The sequence below is a fragment of the Lepisma saccharinum genome, chromosome 1 (genome assembly GCF_977018435.1).
Source record: "Lepisma saccharinum chromosome 1, izLepSacc3.1, whole genome shotgun sequence".
Taxonomy (NCBI): domain Eukaryota; kingdom Metazoa; phylum Arthropoda; class Insecta; order Zygentoma; family Lepismatidae; genus Lepisma; species Lepisma saccharinum.
Genome location: NC_139229.1, coordinates 102,785,168 through 102,808,615, shown reverse-complemented (window position 1 = coordinate 102,808,615; position 23,448 = coordinate 102,785,168). Strand labels below are relative to the sequence as shown.

At 41.4% G+C, this 23,448-nt stretch overlaps 2 protein-coding genes and 1 pseudogene across 8 annotated transcripts in view; 1 reads left to right on the top strand and 2 right to left on the bottom strand.

The window, feature by feature from the left end:
- Positions 1 to 23,448, top strand: part of LOC145998800 (uncharacterized) — a 321,949-nt gene that overhangs the window by 43,046 nt on the left and 255,455 nt on the right. The window lies entirely within an intron of this gene.
- Positions 1 to 23,448, bottom strand: part of LOC145998817 (uncharacterized) — a 189,890-nt gene that overhangs the window by 30,068 nt on the left and 136,374 nt on the right. The window lies entirely within an intron of this gene.
- On the bottom strand, positions 7,267 to 9,819 carry LOC145985567 (transitional endoplasmic reticulum ATPase pseudogene; annotated as a pseudogene).

The window sequence follows — 23,448 nt, the reverse complement described above, 5'->3', positions numbered from 1 at the left end:
GCGAAGCCATGGCGGAGACACGCACACGTGTCGCCGCGAGTGCCGGAAAAGAAAATCTCCTCTGAGCACATCTCCACCGCAATAGTTCATCAGAATCCTTTGACACAGCGGAAGGAATGCTACACTGAAGCCACGAGTACACTATGATTAAACACAGGCCGAGAAAAACCACTGAAAACTCTCGAAACACAGGACGACGATCAGCACCACTATTACAACTTGCCGCCATCTTGCTTTTTTTTTAATGCCCACTGAGACGCGGGGAAATGTGGCAACAGAACATCTGTTGTCTGCTTCTATCAAATGGTATAACGCTCACTACAGGGGAACGCGCGGAATTTCCGTACCAGAAGTCTGCAGGTTATCTTAAAGATTATCGCCCACTGAGACGCTGGAAACGCGTCTGTTGCATTCTGTTGCAGTGTTTCTCTGCGTTTCTCTCAGTGAGCGTCACTTACACAGATGTGGGGTGTAAGGGGTGATCCTTTCTGAAGACACCCAAATGTTACGGAGTACACCCTAGACTGCATTTTGCACACTAACGAGGCTCTGGCGTCTGGGCTCGTAGCCAGTATAATCCTCTGTAGGGTCTGTGTCCTGTCCATGTGTGTTTGTTCCTTCGAGAATTCCATCTTATCATTCATCCATTACCAAAAGTGGCAGAAAAGCAAAGTAAAAATCAAATCAAATTTACAGCGTTGGGCTGTAGTGTCACGAGCCGGAAATAAAATGCTATGTCATCACAAAAACACCAGCCAGCTCCCGAGGGACGAGAGGTCGCGGAAGGAAGTATTTAAGAGAGCGAACGGTTGGGTTGAGTGGTTCGACTCGTGAAGTGTGTTCGTGGGAAGGTTAGGCAGTGCCCAAAGTACACACCGCCAACGGACGACACGGCGCCGACGCAACCCCTCGGGCGTATTCACCCCCTCACCCGTTCGGCCCATGTACAATAAATAGGTGAAGGACTAAGGAGCATTAATTATTCCCCCTTCCCTTCTCACACTTAAACTCCTCTCGTAGCCAAGCTGTTAGACCGGCTAACGACCTAAACGTAACAGTAGAACAGAATAGGGCTATCCGGTGCTGAGTTTCAGAAAACGGATTTCGGTATTCGGTCCATATCGAAAAATATCAATGAATACTAAAAAATACCGGTTTTCGACATATGGAAGGCTTGTGAGTTTCTGTACATTCATATTTTCAACATTCCTAGAAGAGAAATACGCTCCTACTACGACTATTTCGTCCTTGCTTAATCTCGCTACCATCCCCACCGGGTGTTACTTAAGGTAGGCTAGAAAATGTTACACGAGTATTTGACTAGGATATATGCCGTTACGCATGTTAAGGTACGTGTTTATTTAGTCAGCAATTGTCTAGAAACAAGTTTGGCTAAGCCAGTGACGGATTAGCGACTTTTACCCGAATGCCGGGAGATGGCCTTTTGTTTTTTACCCGACTACGCTATCAGTTTCGGAGCTCCGTCGACGAAGAGGGCGCTTTGCAGAAATATTTCTATAAAAGTACGAGGAGAAGAACCGACAATTGTTCAACCTCGTTTTTATAAGTGAAGGGATAACAAAGACACAATAGTAGCATCTATCACTTGGACTAAAAGCCTAGGGAAAACCGCATTTAGCAATCTTTCAACTTTTGGTTTGACAACAGCACGCTAGTTCTCCAATCGTAGGGATGGTTGAACTTCCCTCGTAGCCGACAGGTACCTAGATGCCAAGGATGGAGGGTTACATTGGGTTTTATTAATTTATTCAAGAGTTACTTTTGTAGCAGTTTCTAATTTTACTGTTGTACAGTCAACGAAAAAGTGGTCGTTGTTAAGGACTTATTCTTTTGACTCTACAGCACTGACGACATACTCTAATTTTTCCTCATATCATGTTCTGAAGTGCTTTTTTTTTGTTTGTTTGTTTTGTTTTGTATGTGTGCGTGAATATTCTTTCACCAGATTTCCATTTTATTTTCAATATTTTCCAGGCAGAGAATCGTTCGTTTCCTTGCCCCTACCCCTCTTGACAAGTAGGAAGGTGAGGAAAGAAACCCGCAACCTTTGAGCTGCTCCCGTGCGCGCAAATCCATTTCATAAACTGCGATTTCTGTCAGCGATAAGACATTGCGGCCGTAGCGACTCACGAAATCCTTACAAGACACGGAACAGATTTTTCTTCCCGAAGATCCGCTCTAGGAAAGGCGAAATAACATAATCCTGCGGGAGCTGTTGCCCCGCCGTCAACCACGAAGGCGGTTAGCAGAAAGCTTCCCAAGGAAGTGTGCGAAAGGCAAGCGCATAACGGTCAGGCAATGTTGCCAAGTTCTCACTTGATTGGGGGAAAACACTGTCGTCAACTAATTCCATCGTACAGTCAGTGAATGTAGTATTACCGTTTAATTTATACAGCGCAATTTTGATGCACTCATTTTAATGTTTTGTAAAATTAATTAAAATTGTTTTCAGTTTCACTAACTACAGAGCAATGCGAAATTCTACTTGAAAATAATCGACTAACGTCGGCCGAACTGCACCTTGGACAAGCATGTTGTATAAAGAAGCAATATGTATCACTCCTAAATGAGGCGAGTGTACAGTTACAAGCATTGGCGCTTTGCAATGCTGACTGTCAATAGGATTGTTACAGAAGTGCTTATGATTGAACTCAAACCTAATTTAGCAGACGGCAGAATCTCGCGGCTATCGGTTTGGCAACAGCGCGCTAGCAACTGCCTTCTACACTGAACGCATTTTCTACTGGGGCTGAGCTTGGGAGTTATTTCTATCCGCCAATCGGCTGCCCTGTATCAACGTTGCCAAGTGTAATCCTTTGGATGTTGCTGTGCTCGTGTAATAAGGAAGTTCTACAATAAACCAATGTCCTTCGACCACAATTTCCCCCCGCACGTGTCCAGTCGTAACAGGGCTCTATGCGCTTACAAGAAGACTATCTTAGAGGCTCCAGAATGAACAGGTGATGCTTACAATCGAGTGTCTCGATTCTGGTTGTTGGCGCTGCGAGGAGCGTTCGGCATCTTGGGAACGGAAAAATTAAAAGGAACCGATTGTTGATTTTTTGCTTTCCAGTCACCAGTTGCGGACATTACAGCTGACAGCACCATTAATTAGCTTCAAATCCTAAATTATTCTCTTCACTTACGTTGTAATGAAGATACTATATTTAATCGTTCTTAACCGACTAAATGTTGACTGAAACCTTTAAGTGTAGACAATATTACAGGAAAGGGCGTGTTGTCAAATTTCTTTCAAGGAGATAAATAATACTTAAGGTGAGGAGGGACAATTAAGCCCTAGTTGTGCATTTATTTCAATATCGTCGGATTGGGCACTGCTATTTAAAAAATGGTTTAGTATGCAAGAGAGTATGAATTTCTCTCCATGTTGCAAGTGGAAACTGTTTTTCAAGTTGATTAGTAAGTTAGACACGATGTTTGAAAACTATGATTAATAAGTATTTACAGAATCCCATGTATTCCTTATTGGAAATCGAATTCAACTTCAAGTTACGGCTAATCAAATGGGAGTTTCGACTCTTCCTACTACTATGACATAGTCTTTTTCCCGTCCATGTACTTTTCTACGTAATTGGATGTTTGATATTCCCATGGGAACGAATAAAATAATGGTCCCATAAACCTAATGCATTTCTCCTTGCCTCATACGGCCACCCTGGCAGTGTTGCCAAACCTGATGGGCACAAAAGAGCTACATTTCACCATTAATAGAACTAAAGATGACTTTCAAGGAGCTAGATTAATGAAGGCTGCATAAAGTGCCTCCTAGGGTAATTTTAGGTGTCAGAGGGGTGGGGGGCGCTGCTATTACCGTTAGCTTTAAAGTGGAGGAAATTTATTCTTAGTTTTCACCGCCTAGATTTGGCGGCATTACCCATCTCAATGATGTTCATATGAAATCGAAAATAAAGGATTCCCGGATAATAATATTGTCATCTTCACCTTAGCCACAGCGGTATATTTAAAAATACCCGGGGAGGAAAGAGGGGGTGGGTGACGCAGCCTACATATGAATATCACGTCACGTGCAAAATGTACACTCATGGCAAAGGTTGGTCTTTATGGGCCGGAGCCAGTGGTCGCATCATGGTGGGGCAGAGGGCGGGTGCCACTGTTCAGTCAAACGAGTGCACGAAAGAGCCAGAACTGGCTCCAAAAGAGCGAAGTTGGCAACAGTGATCGGCAGCTAGACCTAGGAGAAATTGTCCATCCTCGCCTTAAAGCTTTTTCCTTAAATATGACAATAACAAAATGTAAAATGCAATACAAAAAAGGGGAGAAAGCTACATTTATTTAAATATTAATATATTTATCATGCATAAAGATAGATAATGATTACAAACTTCAGTTGCGTACACCGTTAATATATTTTAAAAGAACTTAATCATTAAATTTACATTAATTAGTGTAACTATGTAACCCGCTAATCCTTTTCAAAAAGTATGATTATTTTTTTTTTCTTTTTCGTTTTTCGACCGTCCATTCTCAAGTCGACTTTTCACAGTGTATTAAGTCTATCAAACCTCCAAATTTCAACTTTATAGCTCTAGGAGGTTCTGAGAATGATATAATTGACACGGGAAGGATGGAGAGGGAGACGACATAGGTTCAGCTTATGCAGATTAATGCCCCCAAAACTCTACTTGCGACTCTTAATAAATTCAATTTCAGTTGTGTGAGGATTTCATTTGTTTATTATAATATGTCTGTCAGGTGCAAAATTTGTCCAAAACTTCGTCACTTGTAAAATTTGACCTCAGGCAGGAGTCGAATTGGTCTCTCAGGATTTTCAGCTAAAATTAATCGTCCCTGAAATTCAAGGCTAAAAAAATAACGTGCCTCAAACCCTTATAAAGTGAGATCGTGTCTGCAAGTTTGTCTTTCGCAGTCAGAAATCTCATTAACAGGAAATATCCACCACGTTTAATTACCCACAAGATTGCTTCCTTCCCTTTCTCCTCTCTCTCTCTCTCTGATTCTTATCGCCAGGCCATTTGTCACTTTCCATCCTCATTCAGCTTTCTCGTCCTCGTATTTTTCTCTTCACAAAGTTTTTGAGATGCTTGAAGCAGAAATCAATCTTGGAACAGCGGAATTCACTTTTGTCTTGGGTCCTACCTCCGAAAATGGATGCGTCGTTCTTGTCTCTGTCCTCAGTTTCCGAAGTTTTTTTTTAATTCGTCGAGACTGTTGTGCTTGTAGAACTGCAGCTCACAAATTGTGAAATTTATTAGCAATCCAACTGTTAAGACAAACACGCTAAGAGATGGTGAACAGTTGACCTGAAGCAGTCATTCTCTGGAGGTCCGACCATCCAGACTGAGATTTCTTCCTTCGTCCTCATGGGAGAATGGTGGAATTATACTTTCAATGAAGACCCTCAGTAAGATTCAGGACAAAACCATGACAAGCCACAGCTTTGGTGAACGTTGTTTTCTTCTATCCAATTGGTGGTTCACAACAGTATCCTTATATAATTTCTGTAGGTTTTGAATCAACCTCCGTGGCGAAGTTGTTAGCACAGCGCGCTACGACATCAGGGGCCCTGGGTTCGAATCCCGGCCTGGGAATTGGTGTTGTTTGTGAGTGTCCCTTCATCAATTTCATCATATCACCGCTCATCATTAAACTTCGAGATTAGCCAAAAGTTGCAGAAAACCGAAGTAAAATAAACCAAATCCATCAATCAATTTAGTACATTTATCCTAGATTATTTATCTAATTTAAAATCTTAATTCTTTATGGTTTGATTTTAGAATTCAGCTAAGAATGGTGCTGACTTATGTTCTGTTTGATATCGAAATGTGTGTATTAAGCAATTGATAGTTTAATACAGTAAACCCACTAAGTTCATCTTCTCTGATAAAAACATAAATTTGCTTTACTGTAAAATTTATTGTTATTTGCTGATTGTCCATCAGCATTATTAAAAAAGAGGAAGAGGCAAAGACTGGATTGATAAAGATCTTTAATCAGCGCTGCTTATAAACACGGAAATCGACTCTCAGTTCAGTTTTAGCGATCATCCCGCTATGAGATGGCGCTATAATTCCCCCGCGACGATAAAGTAATAGCCTCAATAACAGAGCCTTTCCGGCACACAGCATTACGCCGTGCAATCTGAAATATGTCCCTGGGGACTAACAGCATGTTGGAGAACAGGCAAAGATTCTGGATTGCTGTTAACAAGTCTCTTGTCCCCCTTTTCCCTCGGGAAATATTGGCGAACGACTTTGTACGATTCTGGTAACAGATACGTGACTCTCCTCGTAACAAAGGAAAAGCCGTCGTTCTTGGGACAATGTGATTATTCCCCCTGGATCTTTCATTGGAGTATCCGTGATATAAATGTAGGGGAATATTAAACACTAAATACAACCTCTTCAATTCACGTTGACATATACACGTGCATGTTCCTACAACCATCAATGTGAGGCGAAATAAGTGGTGGTGCGTTTGATGTGTCGAGCTATGACTTCAAGAGTCCTAGGTTTGATTTCTGGCTGTAGGATAGATGTGTGTTTCTCCGACCTTTTATTTCATCAGTATTTTTCCATTCTCATGTTTGTAGGTGGAAATACGACGGAAAGTAGTCAAAAAATAAATAGGCAGGTTGTAAGTCTTGGTCTAACGAATAGATATACGAGGTTTTATCAAAATGTCCACGGACAATTCAGGCACGAAATTGTCGGCACAGACGGCCTTGCTCCATCTGCCTTGCCTTTTGTGGAAACACTCATGAAGCAGCTGCCGCATTCGTTTTGATGTATTCCATCATTGAACTCCACGTTGAAAGTAAGAAGCAGCCAAAAGTCCACAAGTGTCAGATCTGGCAAGTAAGGCGGCTGCGGAACTAGTGGGACTTGTTTTCTTGAATTGTGCTATTCCGCCTCACGCGCCAGTTAGACCTCACCCAGCAGTGGTGTTGTTGCATTACTTACTCAAATGACCGAGACTGAATATGTGGAGCCCTACATGCACAACCCCCATATGCCTTCTTGGCATGCTACAATGTGCAGGGGGTAGTTTTATCATTACTTACACATATCTTGAGCATACATTAAATTCGTGCCCACGCCTTATTTGCAATATAAAAGCACAAATACAGGCATTTGAATAGGTTAGCTGGGAGGGCCTTCGTCTCCCTATAACTAAAAATATATTGCTTAAAGTAACTGGCTGGTTTTCAGAACCAAAAGAAGCCATTGAATGTGATTGGAGCAAACGTTTTATTAATAACCCATATTTTAAAACATTGGTAAAGTATAATTTGTAACAAAGAACAGAACTGAAATTTTAGAACTGGAGCTCTTCTAACAGATCAAAGAATACAGTTTGTACTTCAAGGGTGCACTAGAAAAAAAGGCTAGTCTTCAATTTTGCTGACAAAATATACAATACGTTTTGTGTGCGGAGAGTGTACCAGTTGAAAAAAAAAAGTCTTAGATTTTACCGTTAATGGCACGCATATAATAGGACGATTTACTTTCAGCATATAAAGTTGCTGATTTAACTGATATAATTGTTGAAGTATTCCATGTTCTCTGAAGTCAATGACGGTTCAACAAACTTCAGAGCTTCGAGACAGTGAGTCATGGCTTCATCTGATTGCAGGATGTTCATTGGTTCGGGAAGGACTGCAAGGTCACTTGCCTTTGAGGTTCCTGCAACAGGGTCCACCATCATGACAGATTCCGATGCTTGCAAAGCATTTCTCTCTATTTCGATTCCTGCGCAGATGGCTCTCCTGGATGCTCGCTGCAAAAGTTTCATCAGATCCGTTCCCGAGAAACCAGACGTCTCACTCGCCAGTACTTCTTCGTCGATGTGTTTCAAAGGTGTGTCCTTCTTCAACTTTCGCAGAATTATCTCCCGGCCTTTCCTGTCCGGGAGAGGAACGTAGAGCAACTCGCTCAATCTTCCAGGTCGTAGAATGGCCGGGTCGAGAATGTCCGGCTGGTCGGTCGTACCGATCACAAACACATCTTTAACGTTCTGGATGCCGCTGATTTCGCTGACGACGTGATTGTATATTTTCTCTACCGCGATGTCCTCGCCATTCCCGGATCTCACGCGTGCGATGAGGTCTATTTTTTCGATGAGCACGACGCATGGAGCTGAGAGACGCGCTCTGTTGAAAATCTCCTGTATGGTTCCAAGGGACCGTTTAGGGCAGTTGCTGACTAGCTCTGGCGCGTTCACCCGGATGAGTTTCGCCTTCCATTCCGTCGCCAGTGCCCTTGCTAACAGGGTCTTTCCGCATCCCGAAGGTCCGTACAAAATGACTCCTCTCGTGGGGCTCAGAGGTAAGTTTTCGTACTTGTCGCTAGGCTGAACCAAACCCATCAAATCCAATTTGACATCCGACAAACCTACAATTTCTTCCCAAGATACATGTGGTTTCTCGAGCTCGTACACTTCCGCTCTTTTCGGAGTAAATTCCAGCATGACTTCATCAAAAAGATGCTTTCTAACGACAAGCCCTTCGCCCAGGAGTCGACGAGCTTTCTCTCGTTCCATAACGAAGTCCTTAACCAACTCGTGGAAACGTCTGCGGCCGGCTTCGGAGCAAACGGTTCTCAGATCTGCCCCGGTGAACCCACGCGTCCTCTCTGCGAGTTCCTGCAACTCGACGTCGTCGCAAAGTTTCATTTTCTTCGTGAACATTCGGAGAAGTTCCAACCGAGCGTCCTTGTCCGGGAGACTCAGTCCGAAATCGACGCCAAACCTTCCAGGCTTCATGAGAGCTGGGTCCACCGCGTTCACTCTGGACGTGACTCCGATTACCACAACCTGCTCGTCTTCTTCCAGTTTGTCCATCATCGTGATCAGCTCCTGGACGACTTTCTTCTCGGTTATATCTTTGAGCGTGCTCCTGTCCGGAGCGATGGCATCCAGTTCGTCCATCAAGATTATGGTTGGAGATTTCTTCCTGGCATCCTCGAAAGTCGCTCTCAGGTTGCTGACCGGTTCTCCGATGAGATTGTTAATTACATCCGGCACTGTGATGCAACAGACGTATGCTCCAGAATTCTGGCAGACGGCGTTGGCAATCATAGATTTCCCAGTTCCAGACGGTCCGTGGATCAGGATTCCTTTGAAGGGGATGGCACTCGGGGTCTTTAGCTTCGTCTCGACCAAACGCCTTATTTGGCTCAATTGGTCGCGACACCCGACGATGCTGCTGTACGCAATTTCTTCGCACTTCTCGGCATCTTCGCTTTCCGTGCTGACCAGCGTGTGTCCCGCAACGATGCAAAACTGCGAAGGATCAGCATCGACGATTTGGAATTGCATTTCCTTCCCGTTCTTTTTGGTTGCGAACACGTCTCCGACATGCACAGGTCTCTCGAAGGCGAAATACGATCGCAGGTGGTCCGACAACTGGTTGCCGCTCCCGAGCGGACCCTCCAAGGGCAGGACCTGAATCCTTTTCGCGATCGGGAGACGATCGCACTTCTCCACCAGGGCGGAATCCCTCACTTGCACTGACAGGTTCTTCCTCGTCATGGAACTCAACCGTATCTCCTTGGGGACACCTTGGTCGTGAAGGACGACGCACACAGTTTGCTTGTCGCCCGCCCTCAGAGTAACGAACTCTCCGTTGAGTATTTGGGCATCACGTGCCGTTGTACCCGAAATTCCAGCGATGGATGAGTCCAAGTGCGGTACCATGGATTCGGCCACTTGTAGAAGAATCTGATTTTTTCCCTTCATGTTATCCGTCACTTCCTCCATATCTAACACTAACGGGAAAACCGTAGCCACTGCCAGAGTTCTATCTATCGAGTTCTTGCAGTCTGTGAAATGCCAAGCAAATCACTTGATTGTTCAAACAATAGCATGTACCGTTGTTAGCAATAGCACCAAAACAATATTTAAAAATCTACAAACTTAAGCCCGCTTTAGACGAAATTATTTTTCTTAGCATTTTTCTTAATATTTATGCCGTGACCAAATTGTTACCGTGTAAAGTGAAAAATCTTATGGCATTTGAGATGTCACGGCATATTTCATGGCATTCTCAGGGATAGGCTCGGTCCGTAGCATTTTTCGTAGCGTAACCAATCAGAAGCGACCTCTAGATCACGAACGCAGTTGTAATGGCGGCCGCGTGAAATGTAAACAACGTATCGCTTCACATTTTTAAAACACGATAATTATTCAACCGAGAGGAATTACGCTTCATATGAAATGGTTTAGGTAGAGATTCATAGCGCTGATTAAATATATACTTTTCAACGTTTACTGTACACGTATGGAAGAATATTTTAGTTTTTTCAATTGTAAACACCGTGCACTCGTCATAGAGTGGAGTCCTCAAAATCGGATCGGCCTGCAAACCGAATCGCGCTAAGGTTGACTGTCTCCAGCGCTGAACATATGGCGTGGTGATGTATTTTACTATTATCAGTGAGTGACCCCATGGCTCGTGCAACAGAATCAGACGGGTACAGTGTTCACTCTGTATTCATAGTGACAAAGCGATTCGAAACATACTGTTGACGTGAGCCATTGTGTGTGTTTACAGCGGTGAAATATTTCTTCAGTACTTGGTTAAGCTCGTAAGGTAAGCATTGTTGTAATAGGTGTTGATGTTTGTGTGTTGTAAATGGAAGGAATACTACACAAATACGATGTTATTGACTTTTTCATGGTCATTGTTGCTGTTACTCGTGTAGGCGGTACTTTGCAGTTCGTATACTAATCCTTTAAATCGGATCATAAAATGTAGTGCAAATCGGATCACCACAAAATAGCACAATATGTAAACAGAATATATGATTAGATGTTAGAAAACAGGAAAACACGGATATACGAGGTGTGGCTAGAAAAACCCGGATTGATGTTGCTGTCGACAAAAGACAAGCGCGTCAAGGTCAAGCGGTGCATGAGTGTATAACGTGATATCCTGCCTATCGACTCTGTGATTGCCCAGTGTGCGCGGCGCTCAGCTCCACTGTAGCTTGTGGACGAAGTGAACCGTACATCTGTGCTCCGTCGGAAAAATGTTAAGTGTGAATGTGGAACAGCGTAGGCTATCAATTTAAAGTTTCTTATGAGACTCGGAAAATCCGCCACAGAAACTTATGGTTTGTTGAAGGAAGTGTACAGAGATGAGTGTTTATCACGCACGCAAGTGTTTGAGTGGTTTCAAATGTTTAAAGAGGGACGGGAAGTGATCGCGGAGGACTCGCGTCCTGGACGGCCTTGCACGTCAAAAATGGAATCAAACATTGCAAATGTCGGTGAATTGATTCGAAAAGATCGTCGCTTGCGTATTCGAGCTATTGCAAAATAACCAACATTATTACATCACTGTGCTGACGACCCTTCGTGAGCCAGTAAGAAGGCGACGACCTGATTTGTGGAAAAGCAAGTCATGGATTCTTCATCAGCACAATGCTCCTGCCCACACGGCATTGTCAGTCAAGGATTTTTTTTCGCTAAGCATGGGATCACAGTGTTAGAACATCCACTCTATTCGTCGCATCTCGCTCCGTGCGAATTTTTTTTATTCCCAAAGGTCAAATCAGCACTGAAAGGAACCAGATTTACGACCGTAAAATCTGTAAAAACAAAAGCGACGGAGGTCATGAACATGGTTTCAGAAAATGATTCCAGTACTGCTTCCAGCATTGGAAGATTCGTATGGAGCGGGGTATCGATAGTTCAGGGAAGTACTTTGAAGGGGATAATGTTCGCATTGTACAATATAACCAATAAAAGATTTTGTAGCAACAGTTCTGTTTTTTTCTAGCCACACCTCATATATAACACCCACACACATATACGCGTATAATCATCGTACCCTCACCAAAAAAGGACATCCCCAAATGTCACATCGCCCAATAATGTTAGAGAATTACGAGACCTTGCAGCAGCATCTAAAAGTCTAGAAGTTCTGCTAAAATCTAAGCGGCGACAGAACATCACATTACAGAAAAAGAGAGACGACATTTCTTCAACTGATAGCTCCACTAGTTCTGATGACGAATCGTTAGAGGAAAGTCAAGGTAACGACAACTGTGGATGTTGTGAGCGTTTATACTCAGATTTAAATTACAGTTTTATCGGCTATTGGATTTCTTGCATACGGTACTCAGCGTGGTACCATGAACAATGTGTTGGACATGGGCGGAGTTTGAGCTTTTGCTTTGGGGGGGGGGGGCAGAATCTGGGAGAAGCATATGATGTACCTGAGGGTTATTGAATATCCCCTAGTTTATAAGGAGACCGGGGCCTTCCCCCGGAATTTCTTTTAAAAAAAACAACAACTTAAAAACACTGAGTTCTAGGCCTTTTAGATTTGAAAATGTTACATTTCCTCGCTTAAGTAAACAAATATTAATTAGTATACTGGATTTCAGTTTTAAAAGAAGCAAAGCAGTACGATTACTGCATTTTGCATAAACTGTTGACTCAACACAAAATCATTTTACGTTTTTCTTTCTTCAAACTTTACACATCACATCAATCGAATCGTCTGAGACCCGCTATTGCGGCGCAATTACCGCACATGACATCATGCCAAACGTCAAGATTTGCGGTATGGCTTCATAACAAAAATGTAGTAACTGAACTTAATCATGCGTATTTTTTAATCTCTTTTAAGTTGGGGGGCCAGGCCCCCTGGCCCCTCCAGAACTCCGCCTATGGTGTTGGAGCACAAGGTAAAAATACAATCATTTGTGGGAAGTGTGTTGTGTAGGGAAAAGTGTTTTGTGTAGTGAATAGTGTATTCAGTAGTGCAAGGTGTTTTGTGTAGTGAAAGGTGTTAGTGAAATATGTTTGTCACTGCAGTTATATTTCAGCTACTTCCCTGTGCTACTTAATATGCAAATGTAAAAAACAGCGTTTCGGGAACATATTTAGCAATGATGTACCTGTCGGATGCTGTTCAGTTCGTGTCGAAAAAAAAATACTACTTTCGATTTTATGTGTGTTTCATTTGAAAGTGATCCGATTTTGAGGACTCCAGTAGCTCGATGTGCCTATCGTGCTGTATGTATCATACAATGTAATCTCAACAGCTAACCGAAATGTTCCATGAAATGCTTTCGTGTAAAGTGCCAAAGTGCCATCTGCTATAAGATTTCTGGAAGCATTTTACATAGCATATATGCCAGCAAAAATGTTAAAGGAAATGCTTTCGTCTAAAGTCGGCTTTACAATGTATACAACAGATTAGTCAAATGTGTTTGCGAAGTAGACATTGAATTAGGCGGACGGTACATTTTTTATCTAGCGTCTGAAATATCGTTTTCTCACGTGAGTTACATTGATGACATCACGACCAGGCAGACGGTATGATATTGAGAATTTTTTCCATGCATTTGACTACTGTTAGATGGGTATATAACCACGCCAATTTTATCTCTGTAGGTGTATTAGTTTCTGAAATACCGATAGTTGACATTAGAAGGTGCTAGTTAGTTCTCTAACTTTTTAAACTATGCATTGAATGTAATGAAAATATTCTTTGTAAGCGTTCTTGCAAGCTCTCATTTAAAGTTTTAAGCCAGACATATTATATTTGACTGCATTCTATATAATTAGTAATTATTATAAACCGTGCTAATGAATCGTAGCGTTCCACCCTAGGTCCTTTATTCGTTACCGGGTGGGGAATGTTATGAAATGTAGCTACCTCGCTGGCCTAGTGAGACTTAAGATCTTACCATCGAAGACTCCAAGTTCAAGATCTGTCCTGGACATGAATGTTCCCTTGCGAGTGATCGTTCATTAATTTAATATCATCATTCATTACCGTCGTCATGATTAACCTTAACAGGCAGAATAGCAACGTAAAATAAAGTACGAAAATGTAATAAACATATACGGTAACTATATTACCGTAGTATTGACATTGTAAGGAATCGAATAACCTTTTCGTAATCAGCACCACACATTTAAGCCACATGCATTGAAAATAACTTGCTTAACTTAGTTACAAACTGCAATACCTTATTGCTATTGTTTTTTCTTCAGACTAGTCACTCTGAATCGTATATTGTACCCAATTCCGTTGTGTAGAATTGTAAATCAGACTGCATGGACTGTATCTATTGGGTGAAAGGAGTTGTCACTGTTGTCAGATTAGTGAAAAGAGCTAAGTAACTTCCCAAATGGAGCTAAAAGCCACATTCAAGGAGGTACATATCACAAAGCTTGACAATTTGTTTCCATCCTCTACTAAGTTTCGTCTGTCTAGACTAACAATTGTGTCATACTTGACAATGTCAAAACAGCATAACAATGTAAGAATATACGCAGATCAAGTGACGAACCAGGTCCATTAATGTGACGTTTCAAACCCAGATCCGCTCCCTAAAGAGCCAGGTTGGCAACATTGTTGTCGTGATTAGATAAGGTCGGTAAGTGGACAGAGCGGATTTTCCAAGTACCTGAAGGTAGAGAGAGCTTCTGAAATTTCCAAAAATTTCTCCTAAAATGCCCATCAAGAACCTAAGGGCTGGACGGAAGCCACGTTTCCTGGAAATTATAAATTTGATACATGTTATTTAATTTTTCCATTACATTAATTATTTAGGGGAACTGAAGTAAGACAAAAATGTTGTCGCAGGAACGTAAAAAGTTAAAATATTATCAGTTTTTAGAGAGCCAGCCCCTTTCCCCTTACTGCTCCCTGGCAAATATCTCCGTTGAAACTTCTGAATTCAATCAGAAATTTGTAGAAGTTGCCCGGATTAACCTTTGTTGATACATATGTGGAAGCAAAACAGCTTATTTGTATTTGTTGATTGCAAAACAATTATTTACGAAGGAGGGACAATGCATCTCGGAAGTTGTGAAACCCATAGAATTCAATTGTTCAACTGTTTCCTTCCCCATGGCTTTGTTCTTCCGGTTGGACATATGTGGAAGCAAAACAGCTTATTTGTATTTGTTGATTGCAAAACAATTATTTACGAAGGAGGGACAATGCATCTCGGAAGTTGTGAAACCCATAGAATTCAATTGTTCAACTGTTTCCTTCCCCATGGCTTTGTTCTTCCGGTTGGACATTGTCACGTGATCAATGTGAACTTCACAATTGAACAAAGGACCAGAAATTCAATCCGACTGGGAGTTTCTGTGGCTCTCTTGAGGGGAAAAGTACACGTGTCCTGTTCTGAAGACGTCACTATTGATAAACGCACCGAGCAAGTGACCCGCAGGATTTTTTCTCAAAGTGGGGCAGAGTCATATAAACTTTTATTATTATTATTATTACCTGGTTGTCAAATTGTGCTCATCACTTAAATATTATTATATTATAACTGCTATTATTATTATTACAACTACTACTGCTACTACTTATTGTATATATTTTTTTAAAAAATTACATAACTTTCATATTCTGTATATTTATGTATATTTGCATAACTGTATACTTAACATATTAATTCATGTAGGACAAAAAGCTGTTTTTCTATAGTTAGATATTAGACTGAACGCTTAAATGTAACCCTACTTCAATAATAATAATAATGAAAAACAATATTTTTGTTGTAAAATATCGCTACAATTTCACCATTCGAATTACTTTAACTCTTTCCAGAAATCTCAGGGGGAATTGCAAGTGCCCCCTGCCCCCCTTCCTGCGGGCGCCCTCAACACCCAGAGGAACTCGTTCTCCAAAATTCGAAAAAGAAAACCTGCAATTCTTGATCCAAACTTTCCCAATTGTGTTACCAGACTATTCCCTCCGAGTCAGTGTTGCCAACTTAACTCTTTAGAAGCCAGATCTGGCTCTCTCGTGCACTCGTTTGGCTGCGAACTGAGGCGCCCGCCCCCTTGCCCCACTATGATGCCATCACTGGTTCTGGCTCACATAGACCAACTACTGCCATGAGTATATGAAATTTTGCACGTGACGTGATAATGTTATATTCGCTGCGTCGCCCAACCCCCCCCCCTCTCACCTCCCCGGCTACTGTTCCCGATGGCGCAGTGGTAGCGTCGTCGCCTTGTAATCAAGGGGTTCCGAGTTCGATACCCGGTGGAGGCACATAGTGGTTCGGTTCCCACTTTAAAATGTAGGTCCAGTCCCAATTAGCCTTACTTGCATTGTGGACTTAAACAACAAATCAATCAAATCAATCAGACATAATATTGTAATCCGTTTTCATAAGGCCATCGGTGGGTTATTGAGATTTATGATGCCGCCGGATAACTAAGAATGAATTTTAATTACTTTAAAGTTAACGGTAATATCAGCGGCCCCACCCCTTTGAAACTTAAAATTACCCATAGAGGTACTTTATCCAGCCTTCATAAATCTAGCTCCTTGAAAGTCAGTTTTTTACTGTTACGGCGGGCGCTCTATATGCTGGCAAAGGAAGTGGGGAGCGGGGAATACGGAGCAGACCAATCAGACAACAGACGCCGAGAGTTACGACGTCGAGGGTAGGGACTAGTACGTGCACCTCGCGCTGGATTGGTCGCTTGCCCGCTTCCCACTTTCCTTGCCAGCATGTAGGGCGTTCGCCGTAAGACTGGAAAAGAGCTTTAACCACATTTAAGCTAAAATTTAGCTCTTTTATGCGCATCAGGTTCGGCAACACTGCCAGGATGGCTGTAGGAAACAAGGTGAAATGCATTGCGCTTATGGGAGTATTATTTGATTTGTTCTCTTGCGAATATCAAACTTCCGATGCCATAGAAAAAGGTATCAACAGGAACAGGACAGATTTATGATGATTTTGACCAGCGGAAAAGTCGAAACTTCCATTTGATTAGCTGCAACTTGAACTTGAAGTGGTTTAGTTTTATTCCTCCATAAGGAATACATGGGATTCTGAAAATACTCGCTCATTATATTTTCCAAGTATCGTGTCTAGCTTAATAATCGACATAAAAAAACGCTCCCACTTGCAACATGGGGAGACATTCATACTCTTGCATTACCCCAGTTTTTTTAGTAGCATTGCCCATTCCGACGATATTGAAATAAATGCACACATGGTGCGTAACTGTAACTCCTTACCTTAATTCTTTGAGCAGGAAGCCGTTGCGTGAGAGTGAGTGAGAAAGAGAGAGAACTTTACCCGTTCCTTCTTCTTCTCCGTCTTTTATGCGTCATAAGAGTAGATTCATTGAGGAAGAAATGAAAAGAATTTTTTTTTTTCCAGGAGTAAAGAGAGGGCGTCATGGTACTCTGCGAAGGGAGAGTGACGTCATGGGACTTTCCGGACTTCTCTCTTTCGATACAAACTCCAGGACGATACTTCACTTTTTGTTTCGCATGGAATTAGTAATGTTTAGTGCGACGAAGTGTCTTATGTGCGTGGCACTTCTTTCCTTTCCATTCCTTTCCTTAAGGTCGAATCACACGGTACTGGATAAAAGTAGGAATACCCTAGTTGACGCTGAACTGGCTACCTGGGTGGAAATCATGGCCGCCGGGCTGGCTGCTTGACTGGTTTTGAGGAATAGGCCATGTTCTATTTGCAACTGGTTTTCCTCGACTGGATTGTGTGGAACAGCCAATCAGATCGAAGTTTGGCCGTGTGAAGATAATCTGTGAGTTTGTCAATTTTTTTATGTCTGTTGCTTCCGAGTGTTAGTTTGTTTTCTTCGCTTCTCATTAAAGAAATAACAACAGAGATGATGTGCATTCGTGTTCAGTTCATTAATATTTCGGTAGTTATGCAAAGCAATGAGATTTGTAGGTGACAAAGATGATTAGCCGACAATGAAAATCTTTATTATTACAAGTGAATGAAAGGTTTGATATATTTAGTTGAACATTTTTTTATGCATGAATCCTGTACCAGAGTTAATTAAAAAGCTTGTTCAGTACGCGTTGATTACAATATTTCCTTTCGAGCCAATTTCTAATCCATACTTTTCCTTTTTAATTGTTAATAACAGCACTAATTTCCTACAGCGTTATACAAATCGCTCTTCCATCTTGTTAGATTGTCTGCTCTGCGCTATATCTTATGGGAACAAAACTATACTGACAAGTACGGTATCAAGTATCGTCTGAGACGAAAACTAGCAGATGGGTAGCCAGTTCAGCGCTAACTAGGACATTCCTACTGGAAACCCAGTTCCGTGTGATTCGGCCTTTAGTTTTGGTTTTCTAGTTTTCTTTTTTCCTTTTTTAAGTGAGCATAATTTACTTCATCTTGCTTCCATTACTGAATCTGTATTTTGTTGTCCTGTTTATTTAGGACTCTTAAAAGAAAAAAGTGATTTTCTGTTTTTACTTTAAGTATTTGAGTATTTGAGAAACTTGAGCCAATTTGTTTCTATATCTTAAGAGAGCTTATTGTTTAATTGACTGATTGAGTTGGTGTTTTAAGTTTACTTTATGCACAGTAAGGCTAATTGGGACTGGACCTACAGTTTAAAGTAGGATCCGAACCACTATGTGCCTCCAACGGCCTCATAATCTAAAAGCCTTAAGGTAACATGTAAAATAAAATAAACTTCCTATTGATTGGAAAATATATTTAATTTCAAACTTAATAAATCTTATACAAATTTTATTTTCATTGAATGAAAATTTAAAAAAAAATGTTTTCATAGATTCACACGAGTTTGTTTCCATAACTCTAAGATTCGTTAATCTCTTGAAATTGGTAAATAACTAACTCTGCTACAGTAGGTACTACGCATCAATTTACTTTTACCACGACATTGAAAGGGGAGTTTTGTAAAATTATACTCCCCAAAATGAGGCGAGTAGATTGGGGATTTGTCGAGACAATTCAGCACAAACTAGAAAAGGAAGTCCCTCATGACAATTTTACTTTTCACATGTCGATAAGAACTGACAACTGGACCCATTTAAAAGACAGTGCCATCTTGCGGGAACTTTACAATTCTCAGCAACTAATGAATTCACAACCAAAATGCCTCCCGCATCTCTACAGAATCTCCACGGTTCCACTTCTCGCGTGCTTTGCGTGTCCCGAGTCGTGACGAAAATGTAGGAACAACCTGTTTGTAGACCGAGTTTTCCTTTTTTTGTATCACCTCGTCATGCGGGTGGCGCCAAATTCACGGACACTGCGGAAATACATTGCGCCACAAAAAGCCCATCGATCGAGGCGCAGAATCCGTCATATAAATAGGCGGTCCTAGACAAGCACGCTGGTCGACGTTCCCTTTAACCTCTCGGGCAGGATTTCCCTGGTGACAGTCGAAGAAGAAACACGTCGTCTGTGTTCCCCGGGTTTATCACTCCCTCATTCTCTCTACTCTCTCTCACACAATTCTCTTGTACCACAAGAAGCATTTCCCACCTAACTCGCTATCGATTGCATGAAAAACTGGTTACTTTTACGTCAAACATATACTGTAGAGCAATATATATATTTTAAAATAAATTTCACACGTTTCACAAATGTACACATGATACTGTAATTAGAAGAAAAGGAATAACCCAATGTATTGTGAGAATTACAAAACAGTTAGCGAGTCTCTGATTGAGTTATTAGCCTTTGAATGTATCAGTATACACAATTTTGACCACGTCATTTTTATGATAACAGTGTCTCGTATACGGCACAGCCCATTTGGATTCTTGAACACACACAATTCTTTCTCATACAATCCTTTACTTCCTGCTTTCTAGCTTCCTCCCCTTCATGGGCGTTCCGGGAGGGGAGGAGGGGTCTTGGAAAATGAATGTCAGCCCAGGAATCATATATTCTACATATGTAATTTAATTTCGGTCACAGTAGTTTGTGCTGGCTGTTATAAAGGAATGATAATTACAAGTAAGACAGGTACCGGTCGCTGCAGGAACGCAATTGCGATGATGAGGATGAGTGATGATTACATGAAATTGATGATTGGACATCCACGAAGAACACCCATGCCGGGACTGAACCCAGGAACTTCAGTGGCTCATCCAAATAATAGATAATCGTCATAATTCTTATGATCTAAGTATTCAAAAGTGAAACTAAAGGAGGTCAGTAAGAGAGGTCCATACCGTATAGCGGCTTTTCACATGGACGTTTGATCACCGCATCGAGTCTCATCGCCGCTGTCTTCCTCGGAGCTTTCGAAGTAGCTCCGCAATTGTGTTCATGATTTGAAGGCTTCCATGGGAATCGAACCCAGGACCGCTCGTAACGCAGTCATTAGCACTAACCATGACTACGCGGAAGTCCAGGTGAAGTCCATATCTGAATATCTGAGCATTCAGCTTGCACTTGTATCTGTACAGTATTATCTATTATTTTCGAGACTGCTAATTTACCACTGTCACATTGTGTAAAGGTATCCTGGGTACTGTCCCTTGTGAAGGCACATTGCTTTATATTTCGGATCCCACTTTAGAATCGACCTCAGTGGTGTAGTGGATAGCACAGCGCGCTACGACGTCGGGGGTTGTTGGTTCGAATCCGGCCTCGGCATGTGGGTTTTTTGTAAATGTCCATTCATCAATTTTATAATATCATTCGTTGCCGCGATTGGCCAAAAGTGGCAGAAAAATAACAAAAATAAAAAAAAATGATCCCGCTTTACAGTTTAGGTCCTATTCCGATTAGCCTAATTTGCAAATAAAGTTTACGCGGTGGCTGACCGTGATAAGTGATCGACATTCGATCTCGCCACCTGGGTTTGAGTCCCGACCTGAGCATGGGTCTTCTTTGTGAGTGTCCCTTCATCAATTTCATCTAATCATCACTCATTCTCATCTCTTCATTCAGCAGAAATGAGATATACTTGTAAAATAACAAAAAGTACATCTGGATATTCGTGTGCTCGTGTTTGGGTTCAGTGTGTACGCCTTGACTTATAGGCAACCCAACTAACTTTTGAGTTTGGCAAAGAGCATAAACATTAGGATAAAACCGTGCAGGAACTAAGGCAATATTATTCGTTGAGCCGCCGTCCCAGACGTAGGAATCGCAAGCGGAGAGGCTTGACTGGAAGATTTGTCTTTGTCGCCTCCCTCCTCTCCCCTCCCCCTCTCCTGCTTGCGCAACACGTGGAAACGTCGCCATGGTCAAGAACCACACTGCGCAATCTTCCCTACGAGTTCGTTACCACAGAGTAGCGTTTAACGCGACATGCAAGACTGCTATTCTCCGAGACTTTACAAACTATTTCCCTTCTTAGTAACTGTAAGCCGCCCTAGCACCGTATTTATTTATAAGAGAGGAGCTAATTGCAGTCAATACTTGGAAACAATTTTTAAAAAATGCGGTTGAATTACAATTAAAGTCATGGTCGCGACAAAATAATATCTGTAAAGGTAACTACCATGTGTCGGGCAATTATATAATTCAATTAAAGTCTAACAGGAAGAAGAGTGTTGGTTGGTTGATTTAATTACTGTCGCATATTTGGAACTGTCAGGTTAACCGCGGCTAGAAGATGATAGGCTCAAATATGGACCAATGAAATACTACGCCTCTGTTAAAGATTCCATGGATTGCCTGGGAAAGTATGGAAAAATCTGTCGTCAGGTTGACCCGTCATCAATAAACCTTCCTTTGGTGCTATGTCAAATTGTTGATTGAGGTGAGGTCATAAGTGCCAATCCATGTACGACCCCCTCAATGTACACAAACAAGCGAAGAGAAATCTGACTGTTGACGGCTTGACCACAAGACTGAAATTCGATACCAAACGGGCATCACTATTTGACACTTTCGTGACCGCCACTGATAATTAATTGCTATCTGCAAAATGAGTAATGATATTTGTTGTGCAAAGTCATTGTCGATGTCATGAAAGACTTGGGTTATCAATATGCCGTACCATATTTATTGATTCCTGTAAAGGAAGCTTGGTCCTGATCCGTACTGTGTCACAGCAATGACTTCTTACTTTCTATTCCCAAAGATGATTCTTTCATTATATGGATGGATATAAGGTATGGAATGTATAAATTGCACCCATTGGTCTAATTTTGGAAGAGGAGAATCGGTGCCTGAGTTCATGTATTATTTTCTGTTATTGTTGTAGAAAGAAAGTTCTCACATTTCAGGTATGTTCTGCACGAGGTGTATACAATTCCAAAACTACTTTCTAAATTAATGCCATATTTATCAAAATATTAATATTTAAACGAATTTAGATTAGACGTGAGCCATCCTCACGAAAGATATATCCTACTCTGTTAGGAACACATAGGGTAACTTCGGTGAATAACGCCACCAATTGGTCATTTTGTTCTATAACTCATACATTTTTATTGTTAGGAACATGAAACTTACATGTTTAGGAGAATGAACTTTCCTCTATTGTGTAATAATAAAATATTGATTGCACTGTTATAATGAAAGCAATAAAATACGAAATTCTGTGGTAATGCAAAATGGCGTTATTTCCAGACCTGTCGGGTAATAACGCCATGTTCTTAATTACAAGTAAAATATTCACATTATCTTAATTACAAATAAAACATTCACATTTTCTTTACTAAACTGTACTAGGAAAAATAATTACTGTAGTAAGTTATTAGAAAAAGCATGTCTTTTTTTTGTCTTTTCGCGATACCCAGTCCCTCAAAGTTCTGCGAGGAATTTGGAACAAACGTGCAGCGCATGCTATCTTCATTCCTTGCTTGACGGCTGCCATAGCTTGCCTAAAGTCATCTACTGACCATTTGGCCTGTATATTTCTACATTTTGTCGCCATCTGAAAGAGGAAATTAACCGGGAATAAATATCTGTACGCCTCGAAAGTAACTGAGCAAGGATAAAGCTATTTTCGAAATCAACATTTCCTTAAATTTGAGTTTAAATTGAGTGGCGTTATTCCCCGACACGATGATGGCGTTATTTCCCGAAACAACAGATTGCAGTTTAACCAACTGTTCTAAACTTACGACACCGACCATGAAAACCGTAAACACATAATTCTCTTACGTAATAAACGTATTGTGTACGTACAACATTGTTAACATTTAAAATCTAATCCTACAATAGAAAAGCACTCATCTTTGTCGGCGCGATGAAAATGTGGACCCTTTTTCCTCGAAACGCAACTCAAACGTCTACACTGTTCAAAGTGTTTCTCTTAAATGAAGGCTCGACAATGGCAACCGTTCTTATCAGCAATGCTACCAGGCACCATTGTTTATCGCAAAACGGTGAGTCATCCCTTAACTTTACATGTGTCCATGCTTTCCTGGTTGAAACTTTAAAATGGCGTTGTTTCCCGCCTGGCGTTATTCACCGAAGTTACCCTATTGCTTTTCATAAAATTTCATTTTAAGTTAATGAAAATTGAACAATTCACTGCCTTATTTATAGGACCCTGTTGTGTAATGGAATTATATGGCCCTCTAAAGCTTCCCAACATACAAGCTGAAGAACAATTGGGTTAGACATAAAGTATTTTCAGCTCTAGCATATTAGCTAAGCTTACCAATATCTAGAATTGTCCGAGACTATCCTAAAATTAGAAAAGTTCTCTTCGTCC